Source organism: Coturnix japonica, chromosome 20 (genome assembly GCF_001577835.2).
Source record: "Coturnix japonica isolate 7356 chromosome 20, Coturnix japonica 2.1, whole genome shotgun sequence".
In the NCBI taxonomy this organism is placed as follows: Eukaryota; Metazoa; Chordata; class Aves; order Galliformes; family Phasianidae; genus Coturnix; species Coturnix japonica.
This window is the reverse complement of record NC_029535.1, coordinates 3,819,663-3,844,579: the sequence shown is the minus strand read 5'-3', so window position 1 is coordinate 3,844,579 and position 24,917 is coordinate 3,819,663. Positions and strand designations below refer to the sequence as shown.

At 43.4% G+C, this 24,917-nt stretch overlaps 1 long non-coding RNA gene across 1 annotated transcript; it reads right to left on the bottom strand.

Moving 5' to 3' along the window:
* Nucleotides 1-12,849: 12,849 nt before the first annotated feature.
* Nucleotides 12,850-23,753, bottom strand: LOC107322889. Its single transcript, XR_001559084.2, has 2 exons — nt 23,605-23,753; nt 12,850-14,727 (listed from the first exon to the last, which is right to left on the bottom strand). It is a non-coding gene; the product is annotated as an uncharacterized LOC107322889 (long non-coding RNA).
* Nucleotides 23,754-24,917: the final 1,164 nt, after the last annotated feature.

Here is a 24,917-nt window from a genome sequence, read left to right as displayed (position 1 = left end):
AAATAACCTAAGCTTTCCAGAAACCATTGATGCAAATAAAGCAAAACATTCTTAACGTTAATTTCTGATTGTGAGATTTGTTGTTCAGTCTGCACATTACTTGTTTTTGCCCTTTTCCTCTTTTCCCCTCCTTACACTCTCCCCTGCATCCCCTCTTCTTCAAAACCTTTCAGCTCTCTGCAGTCCGGTGAGAGTTAAAAGGCAGAGCGAAAAAAACAAAAATAAGGATCAAGAGGAAGATCAGCCAAGAGCTTAAAACGAGCATAAAAGGCACAGTAAGCAGTGATGCCAGTGCAGCGTCTTGCTATAATGAAGAGCCTCTCAGGAGAAGTGACATGAAAGGGAGCAGAGGCTAATTGCATAAAGCTAAGCTAAGTGGGCTGGGGGTACCTCTCTGCCCTGTGCTCACAGAACAGTGGATGAGCAGCTCTTGGGCAGTGATGGGAGCCGCAGTTGGAACCCATTGGTGGGAAAGCACACCAACTAGAGGCACTGATACCCACAGCTCCATGAGCACTGCCCTTAGCACCAGTGCTTCTTTCTCACTGCGCTTTGCCCCACTGACTGCTCTCAGTGGCAAGGAGTCAGACAAAGGCAGAGAGGTTAGAAACATGTCCTGTGTTAGCTTGCAGTTCGCTATCAGAGGAAAAACAAAAGCAAGACTTGATCTTTTGCTTTTGTTTTGTTGTTTTCCTTTCCCCTTTTGAAAAAGGGATTCCTCATCTTTACCTCTCCTTTATGTTCTAACTGCCCCAGCTGGAAACCTTCTAGGCCTTTTTAAAACAGGATTAAAAACACAGTTTTCTGCATTAGCACAGCTCAAAAGGATAACCTCAGCTCTTTTCTCTGCCAGCCAGCTTTTTAATCCTGAATCACATGTCACTTCAAATTATGAATATGATTTTCATGTCCCCCTCGGGCCTAAATTTCACCCAAGTAAATCCTCTCATTCAGCAGCCGGAGAAATGTGTCAAAAGCAGTGATCTTCAAGCACTGCAAATGCTCTGGGAGAGATCAAACTGTCCCAGCCTGAACTCTCCCAGTGCCAAGAGTCTTCCCCCCTTCTGCTTATCGTTGTTGACACCCTGTGTCCCCTCCCGGTCTGAGAGCCTGGCATGGCAAGAGAGACAGAAAAACACCCCATCTCCTGTCAAAATATTTCTGGGATTGTTCCTTTCTGCACTTGCAGGAGCAGAGGGAGAACAAAGACGTGCACAAATTGATGCTGGATAACAAGACATGAAAGCACCTGATAGCACGATGCTTGCTTTCATTCTGCATGCAGCCAGACAAGAGAACTAGCAAACTGGCCCTGATTTCCAAGCCAGACAGGTTGCTATGCCATTTTCATTTCAAGAAGGGAGCCTTTCCTCACTCAGCTTTCTCTGCTCTCTGCTGATCCCCAACTCCCTGCTGTCCTGAAAACACTGGCAAACTCAGAGCCCGAGACTCTGCCCTGACAGTTTTGTAGCTGAGAACTTGGTCTCTCAAATAGTGTTATTGTGCCCTTTGTATCAGTTGTAATTTGCATAGAAATAAATAGGAGGCATTACTTTTGGACCAAAGTACCTTTCCCAAGTTGATTATGGTCTTTGTTTATTGCAGTGGTGGATGCTGCAGGTGTTGAGGCTTTGCTCTCTTTTCATGACTGGGAGCTGTGAAGCATACTGATGCTGTACTAACAAGGACCATCCCAGTTGTACTCTGATGAGTAGATAGTGTGACGATCCTCATTCAGACCATCCAGGCTTTCATATTCAAGTTGCCCTGGGGTTAGAAATAATAACTTTGCTTCAGCTTTCTCTTCACCAATCCAGACATTTGAGTTCAGGCTTCTCCTGCAGAGTGGAGACAGAGTTCTGCTTTGAGGTCACCTTGTTTGAATACAGTTTTCCGTGGCTTCCCCAGACTTTGTCAGCAAAGGTGTTTTGGTTTGGTTTTGGGCTTTAATTTACGTATGGTTTCTCCAGTTCCTTAAATGAAGGAAATGGCCAGAAGGCTACTGCCAGTTTGAAATAAACCTCAGTAATGTTTATTTTCAGAGGTTCCAGAGAGAAGTTCAGAGGCTGGAACTGAAATAAGAAGGCATCCAAGCTGCTCTGTGGTGGTGTTTTACCCAGGGACTGTAATAAGGAAAAGGGACAGAAGTAAGAGCTCAAAGGAAACATGCATGGATATGGTCTCTATTTTGAACCTCAAGCCTTCCTTGTAGGGAAAGAAGGCAAAGATAGATTTGAGGCATCATAGAGGCTTTCAAAACTACAGTGCCCAGCATGTGCCTCCATTTATGTTGTGGATGCCTGGCTGCAAGGACATGGCTGTTTCCCATCTGAAAACCAGTCAGACAAATGTTTTCATCCTGGAGAAGAGCAAAAACAAACGTGGAAGAGGTCTAGGAGGGCATATTTATTGCTTGCTTACCTTCCCACGGTGAGGAAGCCACAGGAGTTATTAGAGAAACCTCACCTTTCAAAACATTCCCATGGCCATGAACATGCTTCTGAAGAAACGTACATCCTGGGAGGGTTTCTCATGCAGTAGACCAACCTCTGATCCAACCATTCCCTATTGCTTTTTGAAGTTTCAGCAGCAAAACAGAAACACAGTGGTTTGCCAAGAGAGGTGGGCAGGAAGCAGTTTTTCCAACCCACAAACAACTCTCAGTCTGGAGTTTTCCTACCCAGATACAGAGTGAAAGGTAGAGATCTGAAACTTAAAAGGATTCAGATCATACAAACAAATCATTTTTATGAGCATCCCTTCATAATATTTTTGGCGTATAAATTTTAAGTATTTTCTTTTAATTTCAAAACGTTTCCACTTTAATGGAAATCACAGTAGATTCAACAGCAAAAATATTATTCTGGTTTAATTTCTTTCCCCCTGTCCTCCAAGCAAACTATGCAAAGACCCCGGCTTTGACATTCAGATCACCACCTGTGTCTTCAATCAGCTGGCATTTTCCTATTTGAAATAATTGCCATAATATCCCCCCAGTGTCCCAGGTCGAACTAATGACTGCATTGCTTCAGTCCAGAGGTGGTGGCCATAGCTTAGTGACTACTGAACAGCATGCACAGAGTTTGTAATCACTTAAGTAGTGCTTTGAGGCTTCCAGTAGCTAATATATGTCCGCCACCACAGCAAGGAATGAAATGAATATAGCCTCTGCTATCCCTTTATGTTTAGTGTTACAAAAGCTTGTAGAACTGAATTTCCAGAGTGGTGATTTTTTTTCCCTTCCACCGTTGGATGATAAATTTGTTTATCTTTGCTCTTGGCACCGAACTTTGTGAACATTTCTAAAAGAAACAAGGAGAACTCACTCACGGTCTGCTAAATCAATACTCCCAGTGTCTTGCTCTCCATTGCCAATGCACCTTGTATAACCATTCACCGCTCTGCCTGTTAGCATCCATTTTGCACTGGTGGAAATGACTAAACCAGCTGCAGGGCCACAGAGAGCCACAGCTCTGCCTCCTTCCTCAGATGTGAATTGGCTCTAAAAAATATACGGCTGGGGATGAGCCTTCCTCAAGGCAGTGACAAGCTGAGAGGATCTGGTGTCAAAGCAAATGAGATGAAGTGGCAGGTGTACCTCTCCACACAATAGGGACAGGTTACAATACTTCTATGCAGTTGTTCCCTTAAACACAGAGTGAAGAGACGGGCTGGAGGAGATGTGATTGCAGATGGTATGTGTTAGAGGATGTAGACTCAAATTTGACAGTCACTCTATAAATGAATTCCCAGCCGTGTGATCTCCCTTCAGGTCGACTTGCTGCTGCGGACTGGCAATAGCTTTCTGTGGGTAAAAATACTGAATTTTCCAAAGCCTGATTTATGATTATTCTCTGCAAAAGTCTTAAAAACACAAAAAATATTACGGCTATTTGTATCTCGTCCTGGCATCGTTGTTCTCTATTGCAGTAAGTGGAACTATCTTTTCTTAAAATGCTGGATCGAATCCATATTCTATTTATTACATCTGAGGACTGCTCTTCTCTATTTTATAGTCTGTTGTTTACGAACTGTGCTGGGGGATAAAAAGTGCATGATCTGAAAAAGCACAGAGGAGTCCTCATCATTCTTCTTTTTTCCCTTTCTTTTTTTTTTTTTCTTTCCAAAAAACAAAACTAAATAGTGGTTCCCAAAGGTATTTGCTTTTTAGACCTTCACAGAAAAGCAGAGCACAGGAGTAAAAACAGAAGGTTCTGGTGGATGTTGCTGGCTTGTCCCCTAGGCCAAAAAGCCCATGGCTCAATATGACAGGGATACGGAGAGGCTGAGCATCACCCCTGTTCTGCTCTCCACAATCTGTTCTCTTTGCAGTTTAAATTCAGGAAGGAGGAGTGGTACAGGGAATGAGAAGGGAATCCTGAAAAAGCAAAGAGGGAATTAAGCATCCAGCAACATCTCCATCTATTTTTGTTCTAAGTCCTGCCTGTCCTTCTGCAAAAGCTTTGTGTACGTATTTTACACATGGCTTACACCAGCCTGTTTCCATCCACACACTGGATGCCATTGTGCTTTGTCCTTTGCCCAAGAAGTCCCTGGCAGGGTGAGCGCTGGCTTCCCAAGTAGCTACAAGTTATTTTTCTGCACTGGAGGGAGCAGGTTGAAAGATCTTAGAAAGTATGAGAAAAAAAAGTTTGCAGTTACTTGTTCGTCAGTGATTCAGGCACATACAGACTGTCTCAATAGAAGTGAGTGCACAGAATTTTATGGTACTTGTCCACCTTTCCCTCTCTGATGGAAGCAGTGCAGCACAATTATTGTCCTTTGTCCTGTGACCCAGAGTGCAACCAGTGCGCAGCATTCCACATGTGTTGGGTACCAGAGGTTTCCAACACACGTCCTTCTACAAAGGATGAGATAAAAATGCACAGTAACTATAGTGGAAATGCTAAAGTCATGGTTTGAAACAGTGATTGAGCACCTGGTGGAAGGCAGGGCCAACCCAGGGGAGCTCAGGTGCAAGCAATGCACCTAAATGATGGGAAGGAATGGAGTCGGGATCCACCCCTTTCCAGACCTCATTTTAGGGCTGGCAGTGGAGCTAGTCAGACTACCTGACTACCTGAGGATCTTACAGGCCTTCTGAATGTAAGTAGCATCTTTAGTTTATTTTTGTACCTGCTGCTGTTGTGTCTGAGCAGATCCTCACCTGTTGCAGCCTGAGATTCTGCTGCTTTGCTGTCTTGTTATGCTTTCTGTTGTGTATTTCTCCCTGTGCAGTCTTAGTTTGCCAATGTATTGATGACTGTGCAGCCCTGTTACCTTTCTTCCTGTAGGGGCAGAGAGTAGGTGCTGTGGGACAGACACAACTCCTACACCTTTCTGAAGTGGTGATGTTACAGGTTTGGTGTTTGTTGAATGTTGTGATTGAGATTTTAGTGTCTATTTAAAATGAGTTTAGCTCCTAATTCTTCTGAACAGCAAGGTACATGTAACTAAAAAAACCAATTGGGTTGGTGATTGGACTGGGGGATCTTGGAAGTCTACCAACCTAAATAATTGATTCTATGATTCTACCATGGTTTCTGCCTGTGGCCCAATGGGATCATGAGAATGGTGTTGCACTTTAGCTCTCGGGTCCAGCTGGTGTCTCTTGCTGACATAAAACAGCAAAGTGTTGGTTTGGCTGTTCCCTAGAAAAAGACCAATGACAACAGAAATCAGAGTGGCTTTGCTACATTGTTTGTGCAATGACTTAAGACTCGTTGTTGGCATAAGCAGCAGTGGTGTAACTGTTAGCCTTGCCTCAAGCAGATAGTGAGGAAATGGTGGTGTCTGAAAACCCAGAGTATCTTCCACTTACATGTGTGAGTTAATTCTGGAGGTGATGCTGTAGGAAGGGAAGAGGCTTTTCTACAGCTCTAAGGCTCAACTAGTCCACAGGGCTCAATTCCCATTTTGATTGCAGTCCTTTCTTCCTTCTTACCACGCAGACATCTGGTGCCATTAAAAGCCAGTAAAAGGACTGTTTACAGAGCTAGCCCCCAACACTGTACATGTAACCATATGTGGTAACGTAGCACTACATTAAAAATAAACTTGTATTTTTTGGCATAATTCATTCATGTGGTGATTGATTATTGTAACTGATCTCAACCTTTGAGGCTGTTTAAATAGATGCAGAGGCTTTTATCTTATTAAAAGCTCTCAGTAGCTCTGGTCTTCAGGTAGTCACTTTGTCATGGAAACCATTCCAAATCTGACATCTTTTAAACAAAATTAGAAACTTCTTCTCACTTCCCTATGGAGTATATGCTGGTCTTACTGCCATTTGTGTCAATGGGGCAGTTTCTGCCCCCAGAAGACTAGTAAAGAATTGCTACCATATTGAAAATGTTCTGGCAGCATTTAGCAGGTAAAATCAACTGAGCGCTTCATAGATCATTGATTTTTCCTGTGCCCTGAAAGGGAAAGTAACAGTAGTGTAAGATGGAATGTGTTTTCAGTAGCCCTGATTATAGCAACAGCAAAAACTGTGCTGATTAATTCTATGCTCAAAGTAAAGACAGGTAAGCATATAACAGAAAGACCCTGGGTAAAAGGAGAGCAGAAAGGGACTGAACCAGGAGGGTGTTTGTAACCTCCCCGTGAGGAGACATCTCATGTTATTTACTGACCACTTTGAATGGTCATATCATAAGAAAGATGATGTTAACTAAATATGGAGAGGAACTGGGGGGGGGGGGGGAAGAACTGAAAGAGAGCACATAGCACAACTCTACAGCACCACAGACCTCCTCTGAAATCAATGAATCTCTACTTATCCAAGGGAAAATGAGGCTGAAATTCAGTCCATTCTGCCCAATAGCAGTAATGGTGAGAAATAATGAGTAACAGTGTGCAGTGCAGAGGGAGAGGGGGCACGAGGAGGGGAGGGTGGGAATGAGAAAAGGAAGGAAAAAAAACCCACTTATTTCACTAAGAAGCTGCAGACAGGATGCTTACAATAGGAAGGATGTGGACATTGAATAACTCATCTCAGGATTTCTCTATCATTAAGGAAATGGAGGTACTGAAGCGTGGGTTTCCTCCACGTGCTATTCTAGTGAAAAGCAATTCAACAGTAAGGCAGAATGCTACCACTATGTTACTGTGGCTAAAGGAGAAGTCTTTCCCTCTCTTCCTCACCCTGCCTTGCCACCAGCTTTGCTCTCAACCTGCACCTGCTCATTGGGCTTGCAGTGCTCCAGCACTCAGTGGGAAAATTAATACTTATTTTGTTCACAGTTTGCTCCTTCATGGCAGGCAAACACACAGTGCATCCATCACACGGCCACTTGGGCAAGGGTTTTATACAGCAGCTAAATGTGGAAAGGGAGAGGATAAAGCAAACCCAGCCACTAATCTTCCCAACAGCTTCCAGGTACCTCAGAGGTGGCTGAAGCTGCATTTTTCCATGCTGACATAGGAGAGCATCAACCACCAAAACAATGGTGGAATCTGTCTCACACACAGTTTCATTATACATCATCAGGGAAGACCTGACAATAGATTTGACCTCTACTGTGTTGTTGTCTAAATAAAGAAGGAAACCTAAGCAGCATTAAAATGTAGCCCTTCTCTGGAAAAAAAGCCCCTTCATTAATGACTCTCATATCTTTTCATTGTATCCTCTCTTCCTTAACAGAGTCTCACATTGTCAAGCAGCCCTCTTAAGCGTTCATTGTGTCCATTATCAAAATATCATTTCAACTTTGCTGAACACATGTAGGAAATGTAGTAGTGCAGAAAGGAAGAGGAGCAGGGGAGATAGCACAAGAAAAGAGAGATAATAAGCGCAGACTGTAGTTGTGTAATTACCCTCTCTAGAATAATCTTCTGAGGAAAGGATGTGTTTAATTTTTGTTATGTCATAAATCTTAAACTCACCAGTTGTCACTGACTGGGTCAGTAACTGAACAACTGGAAATGGACATAGGAAGTTTGTCTTCTCTACCACTTCACTTTTAATAAAGATGGATTTACTGTGAGTGGAGGGAGACCTCTGCGGTCAATTTTGAATCTGTTTTAAGGGGTTGTCTAATAAATTTTGTGTGTCCAATGGGGAAACCACTGGTTGTTTGCACAAAATAAAGCTCATAGTGTTTCAGAAGAGTGAAACAAAGCTGCTCAGCAAAAGTCCAGCTAATGCACTGTCCCTTCTTTTCTATTTCCTACTCTTGTTCTTTCTCTCTTGCAACTTTATCTGGGGGGCCTTTAATTTTAAGTTAACTCTGGTCCTGACTTAGGCTTCATTCAAGACCAGGACAAAACTGTTACTGACTAGTTGTAGACGTCTGCTATCAGCAGGATCCCTCTCCCAGTGTGAGATTAAATGCTGGGGCAGAAAAATACAGTAATTGTTTAACAACCAAATGCTAGATGGGCTTTCTTCTCTTACTACAGCATGCTTCACCAGGCAGGAAGGCTTGATCACTAACTCACAGCTTGATGTTATTCATCGTGCACTAGATTAAGCCAGAGGGACCAAAGCATAGATCTTAGGTAGAAGTCCATCTAAGCAACCTGCTCACAGGAGAGTGAGACAGACTGACAAGCAGGGGACTGAATCAGCCTGTATTCAAACCCAAATTTTACATTGTATTTTACAGCTTTCAGAAATGTTTTCTTCAATGACTTGATTTCAGGAGACAAGCTGTCTTAGGGCTAAAAAGCACAAATTCTATGATCCATTTGCTATTGCCCTGAACTGGTCTGGGCATGTTTTATGTCCATGCTGTATGGAGATAGATACTGTTGGGCATCGTACCCTGCATTGCGGATATCGTATGCAGATATCATCAGGTGTACATTTGTCACCCTTTGCACCCCTAAGTGTGCATGCTTGGATGAGATCAAGCAGTATTTTAAATGTTGATGAGGCATTTAGCATATTGAATTTCCACCCACTCATCCTAAAAGTATTTTACTGTTGCATTTTTTCATAAGATATTGAAAACTTGGAACTGCTAGTGCAAAGTCAGTGGGAATCTCACCAAAGGCTCTGCCTGAGGGCCAGTTTTCCTCTCTCTGTCTTGGTCAACTACCGTCTTCAGAGCTTTCAGCTGGGCCAGCAGACAGATATATCTATCTTGTGCACAGTCACGAGGCCATCCCTGGTGGATGGAGCTCTGCCAGCTGGCAGGGAAGACACCTGGCAGCATGCAGGCAGGAAGAATACATCCGCATTGATAACACAGTGAGGTCTAACAGCTCAGTGACTTTGCTTTTCTTTGTCATTAGCATTCGTACTCTCATGGCACAGGAATTACACAGCATTTTAAGGGCAGACAATGAGAAAGGTACAGCCTTGGGAAGTTCACAGCCTTTGGGATTGGTTGTGCCTTGCTGTTTGACCTGAAAGAGGTGACACAGAGCAGCATTTCCCCAGGAACAGAATAGGGCATGACTGTGACTTGCAGGGTCAGGACCCATCCCTTTGGCCATCCCCACCCTGCGAGCATTGACCCATAGTTCTGACTTTCTCCTTGGCTTCATTCATCACAGGAGGGCATGGCAGTGGGTCGTTGGGCAGCATTACTGCAGACTCAACTTCTCCTTTAAGCTGCAGATTCAGTGGCTGCTTCACCTGCAAACCTTCCCTCTCCACAGGCCTGGATCTCCTGCACACCTCTCCTATGACCCATTTGGGTGTGTTACCAATGTGAGCCTCCCTGATTACGCCTGGTACGTGCAGCAGGATCCCAGACATGCCAAGCTGATTGTGCTGACTCTTCTGGCAAGCTGCCGTTTCCTTAGGAGAAGGCCTGGTGGAAATGATGAAGGCCAGGAACTGGCTGCTGCTGCTGCTTGTGCTATCTATGAGCCTCCGAGGCACTGCAAGTGGCACATGACTGAACTCAGCCTTGTCCCCTTGGCCAGGGCTGCCAGCAGGGTGTCTGCCTGCCCCATCTTGCCCAGGAGCAGTGTGATGGGTGCTGCTGAACAAGCTGTAATTCACAACTGGCAGCCTGGCAAGGCCAGGTAGAACAGCAGTGAGGCAGTAGCAGAGAAGTGCCAGCCCTGCATTAGAGCAGAAGCCTGCCCGTGCCCCCCAAGCATCCCGTGGGCTCTCATGCTTTGCTTGCCCTGCTGCTCCCCATTTAACCAGCTTATTTTCCCTAATTCCTGCTGGCTTCTGATTGAACTCTCTTGTGGCTTCACATCATTTATGGCCGCTTTGACTCATGGCCTTGCTAACAAAAGCCTGTATGTGAGAGGAGCAAGCCATGATGGGAAGTGTGGTGGATGTGCTGTACACAGCACTGCCTCTACTGAAAACACAGCAGGAATGCCCACTGTGAGGTTTGCTTTTTTTTTTCCATAGTGCTTATTTAGTTTACTGCTCTATTGCTTGGACTTCCCCTCCTGCCCAGGCTCCGTGTTTGCAGGCGTTTCATCTAAAAATTGCTAGTTTAGAGTGTCCTCTCCAATGGGACAGCCAAATTGAAGAACGGTTGTGGTTGGAAAAATGAGTGTGCACAGATGATGTAGTGCTCCCCAGCATGCAGAAACTGGATTCTCAATCACCCGACTGCTTCTTTACACCCCTTTGAATGCAAAACAATCTTAGGGCAGGCAGAAATAATGACTGTATTCACCCTATGGCCACTTTACATTACCAGAGCAATAAAAATCATCCTTGTAGCTAAAACCATATTCCTGCCTTGCAAGCAGTGGTTGTAATTTGGAATATTGGTGGTGATGGAAGGTGAGATTACATCTGCATCAAGTGTGGACAGACAGGGAGTTGCTGGAACAGATGAGGACGTAGCTGATCCCTAGGGATCCCCACAGCCCATGTTCCTTAGACACTCCTCACCCAGCTGAATGACAGGTCAGCCATCTTTAAGTGCAGAACAGCTCTTCACCACCATCAACATCTCTGTGAAATGAAGATGTTCCAGTCAGGAGACCTGTAAGCTTAACCATTATTTAAGCAAATAAAACGATGCCTCCATTCCAGGCCTCCTCACTTGAAGTAGGTGTTGATGACTTAAAATTCTATCTAGTCACCTCAGCTTTTCAAGACTTTGCCTTTAAAAGCATAATGTAGCCTCCTCTGATGTAAATCTGCATTATCCCATTGCTCTCTGTGTTGATTTATGTCAGTGGTCTTCTATTATGGCAACATCAATAGCAATCTGCATCTCTATTGGCGGTGATTAAGGGTAGAAAAATCGCCTGGAGAAAGGGAGAAAGAATATAGTACTCAAACTATGACTAAGAAACTGTAGAGTAGGAGCCTGATCAATGCTCTTAGGAGCCTGCTGGGAGTAAGCTGCACTTAATATTTGATTTAGTCTGTATGAACCAAGAGGGAGGCTACAGATATCATCAAACCTCCATCCTGATCTTCCACACAATTACTGGCTCTGGCAAAAAAGGTGCGATTTGACACCCAGACATACCTATGGTGGGAATGTGAGGTGATAAAGAAACCTAATTGAAGCCGTAGCTAACCCTACATACTGTTTTGGCAGACCTGAAGTCCAGGACTTGGATTTTCCCTTCACAAAACCTAATGTGGGGATCAGATCCACGCCACCTCTCCTGCACCCCAAGATTCAGCAGCTGGTGACGCCAAATTGATGCCAAATAGTTTTTTTCCCTCTTTTCTGGAACTCAAATTCTATTATTCTTCCTAAAATATCTATCTGTGGTTCTACAGCTCTTATCAAAGCCTCTGTCAAAGAGCTCAGCTGCTCCCAAAGCCAAACCCAAGCTGAAATAATCAAGGAATACAGCATACGTTTTCTTAACAATCAGGTAAATTTTGCCTACCAGAGGCACAACCTAGGGCAAATCTAGGTATACTCCATGCTGTGAGGCTTGTTTTGTTTTTGCTTTACAATTTCACAGCTTGGAGTCCTTTCAGCTTCTCCCATTCCTCCTTTTAAAAACTGAAGTTCCCTGTAGTGCAGCCACAAATATCACAGCACTCTTGTCAATGTCCAACCAACTCAGAGCTGCAATTTATTTAAAGCTAGCCTGAAGTGAACCAGTTAGTAAGAGCTGGTTTCCTATCACACCTCATTCTACCTTCTGCCTTTGAAGCCCACTTAACACAGCCCTAGTAGTCCTTGGGGATTTCAGGGGATTAGTGCAGGCCCCTTGACAGTGCACTGACTGTTCAGCCTGAAGGGAGAGGACAAAAGAGAAAAGAAAAAAGAAAGGAAGAAAAAAAGAAAAGGAAAGGAAGCAGAAAGGGGAGAAAGACAAAGAGAAGACAAAAATTAGCAAGATTATTTTGGCCTGTTGTTCAGGCTATCAGTTAATATTAGTAAGCTGTAAGTATAAGCGTATGTATACTTAATGATGTAGCACTCAAATAATTTGTGTCTCTGTATGTCAGATAAGTCACATTTATTCCACTAATTCCTCTTTCATAGGGAGACCCAGGTGTAAAATCCCAGCAGAGCACTCAGCTGCTGTGCCTTAGGAGCCCAAGGGTTGGAACCATTTCTCAGAGCAGGCAATAACAATGTTAGATTCTTGCTTCTTAACATTACTAAAATCATTTTGCTGCTGGCCTTGTCCCTAAGGTACTGCCTATCACAAAATCAGCAGCATTACTTTACTGGTAACAAAGCTTAGATAATACCCTGAAGAGACACAGTAGCACAAGATGAAGGAGACCTGCCTGTACTTGTTGCTATGCCATGATCTCAGGAAGTTTTGCTGATGGATGTTGAGCAACAGCTACTTGTCACTGCACTGTCCTGCATGGACCCCAAATGATGCAACAGCCACAACATGGAAAAGACAGACTGGTGTTATGTGCCTCCACAATGAAGGTGACTTCTAAATGACTTGAAAAGGAGGAATATTCTGACAGGAGACAAGTAGAGCACACCAGTTAATGACAATCCCAGCTGCAGGGCTGAGAAACTCAAAGGAACAACCATATATATGCAAAAGCAGCAGATGGGGGGATGCCTGGACACCAGGCTGGTGAAGAAGAGGTGAGACATTGGTTCAGAAGGACATCCTGTGCAGTCAGAAGGTGCCATGAAAGGCCCACAGTTCTGAACACTTCCACGTGTTTGCATGACTTATTTTGCTTCGGTGCAGCTGTGGGAAACTCCATGACCAGTTTTTCTCCCCAGTTAATGCCGACTGGGAAATTCATTTCCTGCCAAGCGGTCCCTCTGCCCTGCAAAAGACAGCAAAACCTCTGCCACTGCATCCCCTCGGGAGGGGCAGGATGGGGCACTCAAAACCACAGGCCACAGAGCAGCCCCATCAGGTGGGAGCGGGTGGGTGGCTTTATAGTGGGGCTCGTTCCCCCTTTTAGTTTTACTGGTTTCCTTCAGCAATCATTAGGGCTTAACTAAGCTTTTCTGGCTTCCCTTTGTGATTCTGAGGTTCTTTTGTTCCCACAGCAGGAGCGGGGCTGTAAGGATCCCTTCATATCAAATCATTTTATATCCCTGAAATTCGTGGTTTGGGCTTAAAATTCAAAACAGTGCTCACTGTTTGCTCCACTCTGCTGAGGAAAATAAGACAGAGAGTAGAGTTACGGTGTTCTGCTGCTGAAATCTCTTTACACTGTCTGATTCTTCTGCTTCAAATCAAAACAGACTTGCAGTATTACAGCATCAGCATGCACTTGTCACAGGTCCCACAGTGGCTTACAGGGAGGGCAATAGAAAGCACCTGTTATGAAGGCATAAAACAGTGGAGAAACCTAAAGACACTTTAAACACAAGAACTTTTAGACAAGGACTGTTCTGTACCTGGCAATAAATGAATTAGGAAAGCTAAATAAATTAGTAAATATATCAGAAAAGAAGCCAGTCCTGACTCCAGAGGGATAAAGCAACACTTGATTTCCTGGCAAGTGATCCACTGTGCTGTGTTTCCATCACCAACTCTGAGCCTGTCCTTTATGTCCAACAATTTCCATCCCAGTCCCCACAGTCACTGCACACAGCCCCAGGTGAGATCTTAGCACTGCCTGGAGCACCACTTCATTGGCTACTATAGAAAAGTCACTCTTGCTGCAAATTCAACTCATTTTTCTTCTAAATTAGGCTGAATGTTACTTACAGAGCTCCCTGCAGTGAAGAAAGTTCTGGCAGTGACAGCTTCTGCTGCTATGCAGTGTTCAGGGCTTTGAGAGTTGCTACCAACCATCAGTTCTGAGCACAGACAATCCTGCTCTGAGCTGTCCTGGGTGTGTGTGAGCAGCACAGATGTCTACCATCAAAAACTGCTTTGGAATATCCACTGAATGCATTTAAAAGAAAATGAACTGTGCTCAACTGGATCTCAGGGCCTAATCCCTGAGCAAGATTTGTTTTGAGAAAGGCCTCGAGTGGCTCTGCAAGATACAGAGCTTGGGGATGAGAAAGCTATGGTCTGTTAGCAAAGAGGCTAGAGTTGGAGTGTCCTGATTTAAACAGAATGAGGGCATGGATACCAGAATGCTTCACAACCATAAAAATTTCAGCTTCTCCAAACTCTCTCAATTTGATGTTTCTGTCAGGATAAGCACAGGGACAGCCCTCTTTGCAGCACAACTGTTGGCAGAAGGAAGCAATATCTATCCTCTGAACTCACTTCAGCTTCTGGGATGGTAAAATACTGGCTGTACTGTAGGCTTTCTCCGGTCAGACCATAGGACCACCATGGCTCCATTTCAATCCCCAGAAAGGAGGCAGCAGTTTTTTCCTCTCTCGTTTCTTTCTTCTGGAGGGAGCCTTTCCTCTGGTGCAGCTTCTAGCCCTGCAGTGAAACAGATACAACCTCATCATAAGGCCCCAGCACCCTGCACTGGCTCCCAGCAGCATGGGAGGAGACACAGCACAACACAGGGTACACAGCTCCTGTCCCTCTGCATCACCTCCCCTACTCCACCTCTGCCCGTGACATTGCCAAACACAGGCAGCAAACTGCCAGACATTAGGAGTGTTTGAGCCCAATTCTGAAGTGCCCTGTACCAACCAATTTGGGGCACAGCTTATAACTTCCCAGGTACTTTGGCAAAGAAGACAAACTCGTTCCTAACTTGGAACAGGCAAGCACCCAGCTGAACCTACAGGGGCACATTATGTGATCCTGCTTTGCTGGAAACAAAACCAAGAGCAGTTGCTGTGACTTCACTGACACATGGCAACTTCCTAAACCACAGTAACTCAGTGTTAACTGTTTGGCCACACTCTGCAGTGCTTGACAATCCATATGCCAGCATGGGAGGGCACACAGGCAGAAACTGATAATAGTTCTTTGAAAATACACAGTGATTTTCCAAAGCACCTCCTTGGGGCTGCCTTGATGTGCCCTCAGCAGAAGCAAAGGGTCTCTACAGCGGACTTTGCACCAGCTTCATCTTAGCAGGTGGCACCACTTTGTGGAAGTAAGAGTGGGGATAAAAGCTTCATCAAAACTGTCTAACTACATACATAAAATTGCTGGCGAAGTAACTGTTGGAGACGTGAGAAACATCTTGGGAGATCTCACTAAGAAAAATGCTTCCTTTATCCTCCACACCTTCAACCCCCCCTTGGAATGTTCATATAAAACCTCACAGGCAATAGAGGAGAAGGATACGGTGTCTATAAGCAGCTCAAGCTGTCTCTCCCTCTAGGATATTTCGAGTGATTTGATTCAGCTTTCTAACATTGTTCAAGGTAGACTCCATCTCCCCTAGCACTCATCAAAGCCACTAATAGGTACTTCAGAACTCATAAAGAGATGACCAAATCTCGTGCATTGGGGACCCCAGCTCATTTATCTTCCACAGGCGGAATCAGATCTGATTTTTTACACTGCCTGCTCAGATGCTAACACAGTGCACGCTCTGTGTGACTTCATGGAACATCCCTTACAATAACAGTCTGCTGTGAAAACAGAGGAAGGCAACACAGGCTTCACAGGGCTTCTACATTTAACTACATACAGATGGAAGAATGAGGGGGGAAAAAAAGAAAAAGGAAAAAGTTGGTTTTCAGAGTTGGTTTTAGGGAACAGGGGAGATGAGATGTTGACTTTGGTGTACATCCAAACACAACACAAACCTTTTTCCACACAAAACCTCCTAATTCATATAAATAGATACAGCAAAGCCCGCGAAGCCTGAATATCAGATGCCCCATAAAGATCAGTTGAGATCTCAGATTTTTAGTTAACATGGAACAGGTGGATCCATGCCCCTCTCAATAAAATTGGAGCAGCGCTTATTTGGATCCGATCCTGTGAATTGCAGTGAAATACTCCTCATTTTACAATGGGAATCTCATCATTATGCAGCTCCTCACATCATGCAACAATTAGATCCAGGTCCAGATATACAAGTGCTAGTGGAGTGACATTTATGTGGTACTTGAAATATCTGCACATATTAAGGACAATTTCATGGCTAACTAGCGAGAAGTGACACTTAACAGTCCCTTTTGTCAAAATGACTGTTTTGATATAAAAATGCTTCCCACTGGAGACAAAGATGTGCAAACCTACTCCGCAGGGATTACATTTAGGACTGATTTTCTTTTCTCCTTTTCTTTTGGCTAAGCTTGATTTCACTTGATGCTCAGGACTCCTCTGCTGTTGCTGACTGCTCTGTGAGCTGATTTTGAATGCTGATCTGTAGCCCAGAAAGAAACACCAAAAACCTCTACATCATTTATATATATATATATATATATATATATATATACACACACATATATATATCCTTTTATCTTTCCAGCACCATCTTTCCTCACACCATAAGCTCCATATATTCAGTTACTATGATTCAGAGGCAGTAATTCTGAGAGGTGTGGTACAGGTTGGCTGCAGTGGTTGCTGAATGATTGAGATCAGCAGGTACGGAGCTTCTCTGCTCCCTGAGGCCATTTTGGTAAGCTGGGAGGGACAACACAAGGCTCTACCTGGCAGAATCCCTAGTATAATAGTCCAGAGACAACATTGTCTTCTTCTATTTCGGACTCTTGGAGATAGGCTCATGTTCTACACGGTGCTACAGGGTAGACAAGAAAAGGCTAAGTTTCTAAGAACTTAACTGTTCTTAGAAAACCAATGGAGCATTTCACTATACAAAACCCATAATTAGTAAAGCCTTTCTGCCATCAACTCATATTAGAGCTCTAAAAATCTGCTGCTGAGGCGGCTTCTTCACCAAAAAGGAAAAGACACCTTAAACGTGGTGCCTGTGACAGGTTGTGCATCCCCCCACAGTGAGGGACACAGCACAGCCTATGGGAGCTGGCACAGGCAGATCATACTAGCCAGGATGGATTCCACCCTCCCTGTCAGTTCCTCAGTTCCTTGTTTTTATTATGACTTGAATTGACATATTTCATTACTTACAATCACCCTCTGCCCCATCGGACATTCATCACTCGTGTCAGCTTTGCTCTTCCAAGCTGCTGCTTGATTAGCCTTTTTTGAACATAAATTCCCCACCAAATAAATGTAGCTGTGTACCTTTTGCTCATCTATTGGAGGACACCATGACAAAAGGACTAACTGGACTTTCACCAGATAAATAAGATCAGAGGAAGGACTGAGACCGTAGAAACCCCAGTTCTGTTTCCAGCTCCGCTGCTGGCTCATGGCACAGTCCCCAGCCAGGGGCCTCTTCTGGCTCATGCTGGGTTTCCCACATCTTCCCTCTGGAGCTAAGCAGCTCATCAGCCATCACTATGCTCTGTGTGTTTGTGCCTGCTATAGGGACTGTCATTTGTGCAGAGGCCTTTAGGGGAAAAGAAAAAAACCACTCTCATCTTCCTAGGGGTGACAAAGTAATGGTATAAGGAGGCAGTTGCCTGGAGGAAAGACAAAATTAGGGAAATATTCTCCTATATCCCCTGGCATTGGAAAAGATTACAGATGCCACACAAGCTCTTACAGTGGCAAGCTACACAAGGGCAGTCAGCAGGATCCATTTACAAAGAGTAGGTCATCCTCAGCAAATATGATTAACTCCTTGGAGTGGAGGTGATGATGAGAGCTGACAGGCTGAGGCAGCAGACATAATTGACTTGGACTTCCACGAGGCTTTTTTCTTCTTTTTTTGTCTTTCCCCATACAAAACCATATAAAAGACTTAGGGTTAATAAGCCTGGCATTGATAGCAAAATTCTCAATTGGCTGCAAAAAAGAATGACTTGGTAAGCAAGGTTAGACAAGTTGGAAAGTGGTGATAAATGGATACAGATGGGGGGGGATCAGTGAGAGAGGAGCGCTACCTGGAGCAGAGGTGGGGGCTTGGCCATGCACCACAACATAGCAGGGCTGCGAGCACCTCACCAGGGGGCACAAAGCTGTGGGTGAAGGAGAGGGAGGCCAGAGTGTAGGGATGGAGTGAGAAATAGGCAGGGAACAGACAGTGGTTGCTGTGAAAGGCAAAGTGCAGAACATGCAGGAAAAGGACAAGTGGAATTGGTTCTTTTCTGTGGAACAATGACTGAGAATAGGATGTGAGGTGACAGTAGAAAAGTCCCCCATAGGTAGAGGATGGTTCATACTTCAGGGGGTAGGAAGATGTGACTGTTGGTGTTATAAAGCAGGTCTCTCTGTTGTTCCAGACATCAGTACTGAAGTTCATTAGTGGCAAACTAATTTCTTTTAAACTTCCCACTCCTGTTCTATGAGGAGTTCACCTAGAAAGAGAAGAATGTGTCCATTAACTGATCAGGATTATAATCTGTATCCTACTCCATAGCTTTCACCAGTTCAACAGCTGAAAACATTACTGTTTTCAATGATTTCTTCCTTGTATATGCCCTTTTGAATTAAGGAAAGATTATGCTTTTTGATCTTTGAGATAAAGATATTAAATCTCATTATCAGATGTCAGAATTCTGTCACAAATCCTCCAATACTTTGAGATTTTCTTTTTCATTCCCAAGGGACAACAAAATTTCATGATAATCAAATAATTCTATTCTGTTAGTCCGTATGTCCAGGCCTTTGAAGGTCTTTTCAAATAGCCAAGTGAAAGTAGCAAGTGTATGGCCTTTGCAATACTTTGTTTTACTGTGCAAACAAAAGGTTGCTTATGTGAATGTTTGCAGAAAGCAAGTATCACTGAGGCAAACACGTGGCCTCTCATAGATAAATGCTTTCTGCAATATTTGCCCAGCTGTAGTGATTTTTCAACTAGCAGTTGGAAAAGTGACCTCCGATTTGACCTTAAGGGACAGGTCTCAAGCCACAAGCTGCTGCAAACACTGCTCAGCAGACTGAGATGAGCCAGCACACACTGAAAGCACAGAATTTACAGCAGGGAAGCTCTGCCTGTGCAGTGAGAACAGGAGCCAAAGTTCAGACCTTCATAAATTCAACTCTTTAGTCCTGGACTGAGTAAATAGAAAAGCTCACCAACTTCTGAAAGGTGAGAAAGCAAACCCTGTTTGGTCACTGACAGTGAAAGTTGTGTTATCACTTGGTAGAGGAGAGATTTGGAAGCACTAAGAGCTGCCACACTTCTCCCACCCACGATTAGTAGAACTTTCAGGGCTGTATAACTGGGCTGGAGCTGAGCTCTTAAGTTCCCCCTAGATGCTTCTAACATATAAGTAGCTGCAGATATGAAATACAAGTTTCCTAGCTCAAGAGTTTGAAGTCCAACTGAACACAAAATCAACAAATGGAATATTGCTCATGTCAAAATGTAAAGCAAAAGAAATTGATGGTGGCAGTAGTAAGGACTACATTAGCACACATACAGATGTGATTTCATTTTTACCACTACAAACCTCTGTCCAAAACCAACCTGCTCCTAACAACCACTGCTTAGGAATGGTCAAAACCTTCAAGTACAGCAAAGCCCTCCAAGCTCACACTGAACATTCATCACACCACACTATTGGGACATAACACACACCCTGCCAGATCACTGGGGTGACAGTGCAAGACTGTGATGCCTCATTGCCACTGCTTGTGGAGGTGCATGAGAAAAGGTGGGTGAAAGAAGTCATCGTATTGCACCGCATTCCCCAGTCTTGTTTTCCTGAAGTGCCAGATCTGTTTCACTTGTGTCATACCTGACTTGTCTCTACCCTTTGTCTGTTTTGGACATTTTTCTTTAGCTGTGCATTCAGAGAAGGAAAATATTTCTTCCTTATTTTTTATGCATCCTACGCTTAAAAAGCTTGCAAACTCTTCTTCCCTGTATGCACAAGAAACATAGTAATTTGACACATCCCAACAGAGCACAGAACTGGGTTATCTGAAGAGACAACACTGTGGATCAGATGCACAACAGCCCCCAAGGAAATTACATCTTCCCAGAATCTCATTGATGACCAAAGCCTCATTACTACAAATGCAATGCAGACCTTCAGGTCAAGCTCTTACTAATTTTAGGGGTTTTTCCTTTATCGTTTTTTGACTGTTTGGGGAGTCCATATGCAAAGGTAACTTCCAGTTCAAGGAAGCAAAGACTGGGTTTAACAAATCAAAAAAAAAAAAAAAACTTGCTGAACTCTACACACAGGGAACAACAACTGGATTAATTGGAAACCTCATGTACTGCACACTAAGGATGTGCTTTTCCAGCTTTAATAACTGCATTTAATGACATTTAAACTGCAGAAAGACATGTACGAAGTCTACTGAAATCATACTCTTCCTCCCACTCTGTCAGAGCAATAGCATTCATTAACTCATCATTCTGCAGCTGGATAACTAGGGCAGGGCTCACGGTAACTAGTATAGCAAGTTGAATTATTCATTGTGGACTTTTTCTATGGAGAAGTGTCTCTTTTAACTCACAAGTTATACATGAACACAATCATTTTTCTTTTACTTTTTCTTTTTTTTTTTAATGTTTCCACCTTTCATGAGTAGACATTCCAGTAAGGAGATGGCACAAGCTGTGCACCGTTGGTCAGGACATGATCACAGCAGGACTGTGCTGAAGAGCTCTTCTGAGATGTGCAACCGGTCACTGAAGTTATCATGTTTCTCTGTTAAACAGGCTGAACAGAATGTGAAACAAAGACTTGTTTTACTGCTGAGAATTCCTCTGATTTGCCCTTCAAAAGGAACTTGGTCTTTTTAAGATTTCCCAACTCCCTCAAATTGTTCTTGCTTATCACCAATATTTTGCCTGTTTCCACCTCTAATGGCATAGCATTCCTTTGGTCTTAACAGCCCATTCCTAGCAAAAACTTTCTGAGACTCACTACCAGGTTTAATAAGGCTCCCAGTGGGAAGAAATTGAGATCAACAAGGGATGTCTCTGTGCTTATTATCAGATTGAATCTAAATGGTGTCATTCCTCAGAATTCATTAGTTTAACAACATTCCCAAAATATACTTGGCAGGTTGTAAAAGTATCCTTTCGATTAAATTACTTAAAAGTTATAGATTTTCTTTTCTTTGTGTATATTTTTTACTGAAAACTTACTCAAGTTACATATTGCCCTAAAAGTTTATTCTTTATTGGAATTAACACAAGAAGCACTGGGAGTATTCTTAGCAATATGCTTTTGATTAACGGATCATATTTTGAATGTTGTTAACAGCAGAATTTTAAGTGCAAGAGTTCTTGTAGAAAGTCCCACTCTGAAGCTGCTGGCATCAGCACTCCCTGCAGGAGAACACACTGCAGCAGAGCTGAGGGGATGTGTAAGCCAGATAACCATGGCCATCAGCAACTCCAAGAGCAGAACACTTGGGCTAAAGAAAACCAGATTAGGTGGAAAAAAGCTAGCTGAGTCACCTGAAAGAGCAGAGTGTTATCCATCTGCATAGTAATATCTGTAATTTTTACAGATGTAGAAATAAGTACTTCTGAAAACTGCTCTTCACCTGCAGAATCCCCACTCGTTCCTCACCAACCTTCTCAGTCTATCATAAGCGAGCAGAAGCTGATTCTGCTTGGAGTCACACACTGCAAAAACAAGGGTGGAGGTCTTTCTGAAATAAGGACCAAATCCCTCTCAGCATCAGGACACAGCCCACTGGCCATCTGAGAGGGTGACCCTATGCTCAGGATAAAGAGGGATGAAGTCCCTCAGAGGGGAAAATACTACGTTACAATCCTTCTCCTGCCTTCAACAAGAAAATAATCTGAGCATGGTATCATTCCCTGAGCTTTCTTGGAAAGAGGAGTTACACCAAAAAAGACACAGCACACAAATTAGTTTCCCGCTGTCTCTGGTGTAAAGATGTCTCTCAGGAAAGTTATTGCCTTGTCCAAGAAAATAACCAGTGTCTGCTAAGCTCACCACAGCTTGACACCTTCAAACAACATCACAGAGAAGATAACAGTAAGCATTTGGAATATAAGGATTTTCTTGGGCCAGCATAACTGCTATTTGCAATTCATAGGCTTGGCAGAATGATCTGGGATTTTTCAGTGGCTTTCTCTCAATCCCCAAAATAGACCTCATTTTAAAAGAGGTGGGTTTTTCTCTGACCTATTTTTAGCTTTGATATTATGGTACAGAAGGGAAATCCTCAAAGATAAATCAGTGGTTGAGATATGATGCCTTGAGTCTGAAAGATATAGAAATATCTTGTACTTTTCTTCCCATCATTCTAGGAGAGACATTTCTTTCTGGTTATCTGCACTACACTGCACAGATGTTTTATGACAGTAACACTCAGTAAGCTCGCATAGTCTCTGCCCCAGTCACCTTCCCATTCAGAAGCTGAGTTCTGGTTTTCCCCTCCAGTACTCTGCCTGTGTAGCAGATTAATCCCAGCCATACAAGGTGGTCCATAACATAACAAGATAAAATAAGCAATTTGTAACAGAACCTGAATCATGTTTCAGCAACAGTGTGAGCACAGGAGACATGCAGATACGTAAAGTGAAGAAGGGGGCTTATTCATCATTAAATCACTGCTTGCTAACTCGCTGGTACACTTGAACCAGAAAGGCTGGAAGAAATTAAGAACCCAACATTGATGGCCAACTGCACATACAGGTTCACTTGCTTGCATAGTACTTGGACATGCAGTACAGAAAGAGACAATCCAAAACATGGTGTTGCCTGGCACCATGCTCTTACAGATACTGAAAAAATGATCTTTTACATTACAGTTAGGAAGTGAGCTATGTGAAAAGCTACTTTTTTGCTTCCCAACCAAACATAAAGCCCATGCACTGGAACTGCAGAGCTGTACTTCTGTACTGCTGATTTGGGAATCCTTTTCAGACTGCACAATATCAGAAAGAAAGTGGCTTGTGAGATCACTACGAAAACAAAATGCCTCCAAAAACAATCATATGCACAAAGAAAAATCAGGAAGACAAAAGTCACAAGGATTTCCAAACTTTAGTTTTACTTGGTTGTAAGCAAACCAGGAGCAAAACAAGAGATGCCTGCAGATTTCTTTCTAAAGTATAGCAGCCACTATTAGCTCCCACAAGGATAAAAGAAAGTCTACAAGACAGCCTGGTCTATGTACTTCATAGGAAAGAGAGGGGACAAACAGGAGCCCTTTACCCCAGGGTCTCCTGTATTTTAGAATTTCTGAGGAACAGAAATGATCAAGATGCAGAACTAACTTAAAATACTTATTTTATACACACACACATATATATATGTAACAATCAGAAAAAACAATGCAGTGGAATGGTGATATAGGAGGCATAATGACAAAGGGACTTAAAACACATTACAAAGGAAAAGCACTTACCCATCTCTGAAGATTGAGGCTTATAAGGAAAACTCCTCAGAAGAGAAATCTCCAATCAGATGTCTTTCCATAGTGGCAGTCGGGCCTTAAATGGGGATCTAACAGAGGTGCAGACAGGCTCCACCCCTTCTGGTCCCACAGTAGAATTGCTTTCACCTGTGCTCCCAGGGCTGACTGGGTGCTTTCCCCAGGTGCTCAATCAGTGCTTCAGCTGTGACTCAACAGTTACCATACATACATACATACATACATATATATATGTATATATGTAATTAGATTTATTTCCATGGAAGCTACAACAGATAGAAAAAGCACAATAACACTGTTTCATAGAGCAAATTCTGAGTTACAAAATGCTGTTTTTCAGCGCACTCACTGCCATTAGCTGTGAATTTTTGCCAGCAGTGAACAAGAGCTGAATGCTGCACTCATAAAAATCTGTACCAGTGGAGGTGCATTGACAGCTGCTATGACAGCATCACTGCTAGGAAAATGTTGCCCATGCAGCCCATCTTTCATCAGCCTGAACAGATGGAAGTCAGAAGGCACTAAATCCATACTATACAGTGGGTGAGGTGGGACTGTCTGGCCAAGATTGGCAAGGTACTCCACTGTCTTCAGACTGGTGTGGGGCCTGGTGTTATTGTGTTGAAGAGAAGGGCTGTCTTCTCTGACTTGACTGGAAGTTTGAACTATCAGCTCAGCATCGTGCTGTAGTGGCCAGAGTTGATGGTTTGTCTGGGTTCCAAGAAATCCAGAAGGATCACCCCTTTTCTTATCCCAAAAGCAAGTACACATCACTTTACCCACTGAGGGCTGTCTTGAATCTTTTCTTCAACAGGGATTTCATGTTGCCATTCCATGCACTACTGTTTTGACTCCATTTTAACAAAGCAACATGACGTGATGAAGTGATATTTGTGAATTGATCACACCTATGGCCAAGCGGGGATCTTGGTGAGTGGACAAATATGCCATGAGGATTACTTTTTCAAAAGTAATGCTTCTGTTATCTCACAAGCAAAACAGACAAAGCCACTTTGTTTTCTTCAAACACGAAGGGATATTCTGAAGTAAAACCCAGTAAAATAAACTTGGTTATATTTCATTAAAATGGGCAAGGGCAAGAATTTTCATGTTGTAGCCACTTCTCTCCAAAGAGCATCAAAGCACTTTGCAAACCAAATTCTCCAGCTGAAAGCACTTCCTGATCTGGGCAGTCCTGTCAGACTCTTGAAAGTTTCTGCCTCTCCTTTCATGAGCAAGGTTGGCTTCAACAAGACCTCATGACCAAACCCTAAGAGACGCTGAAT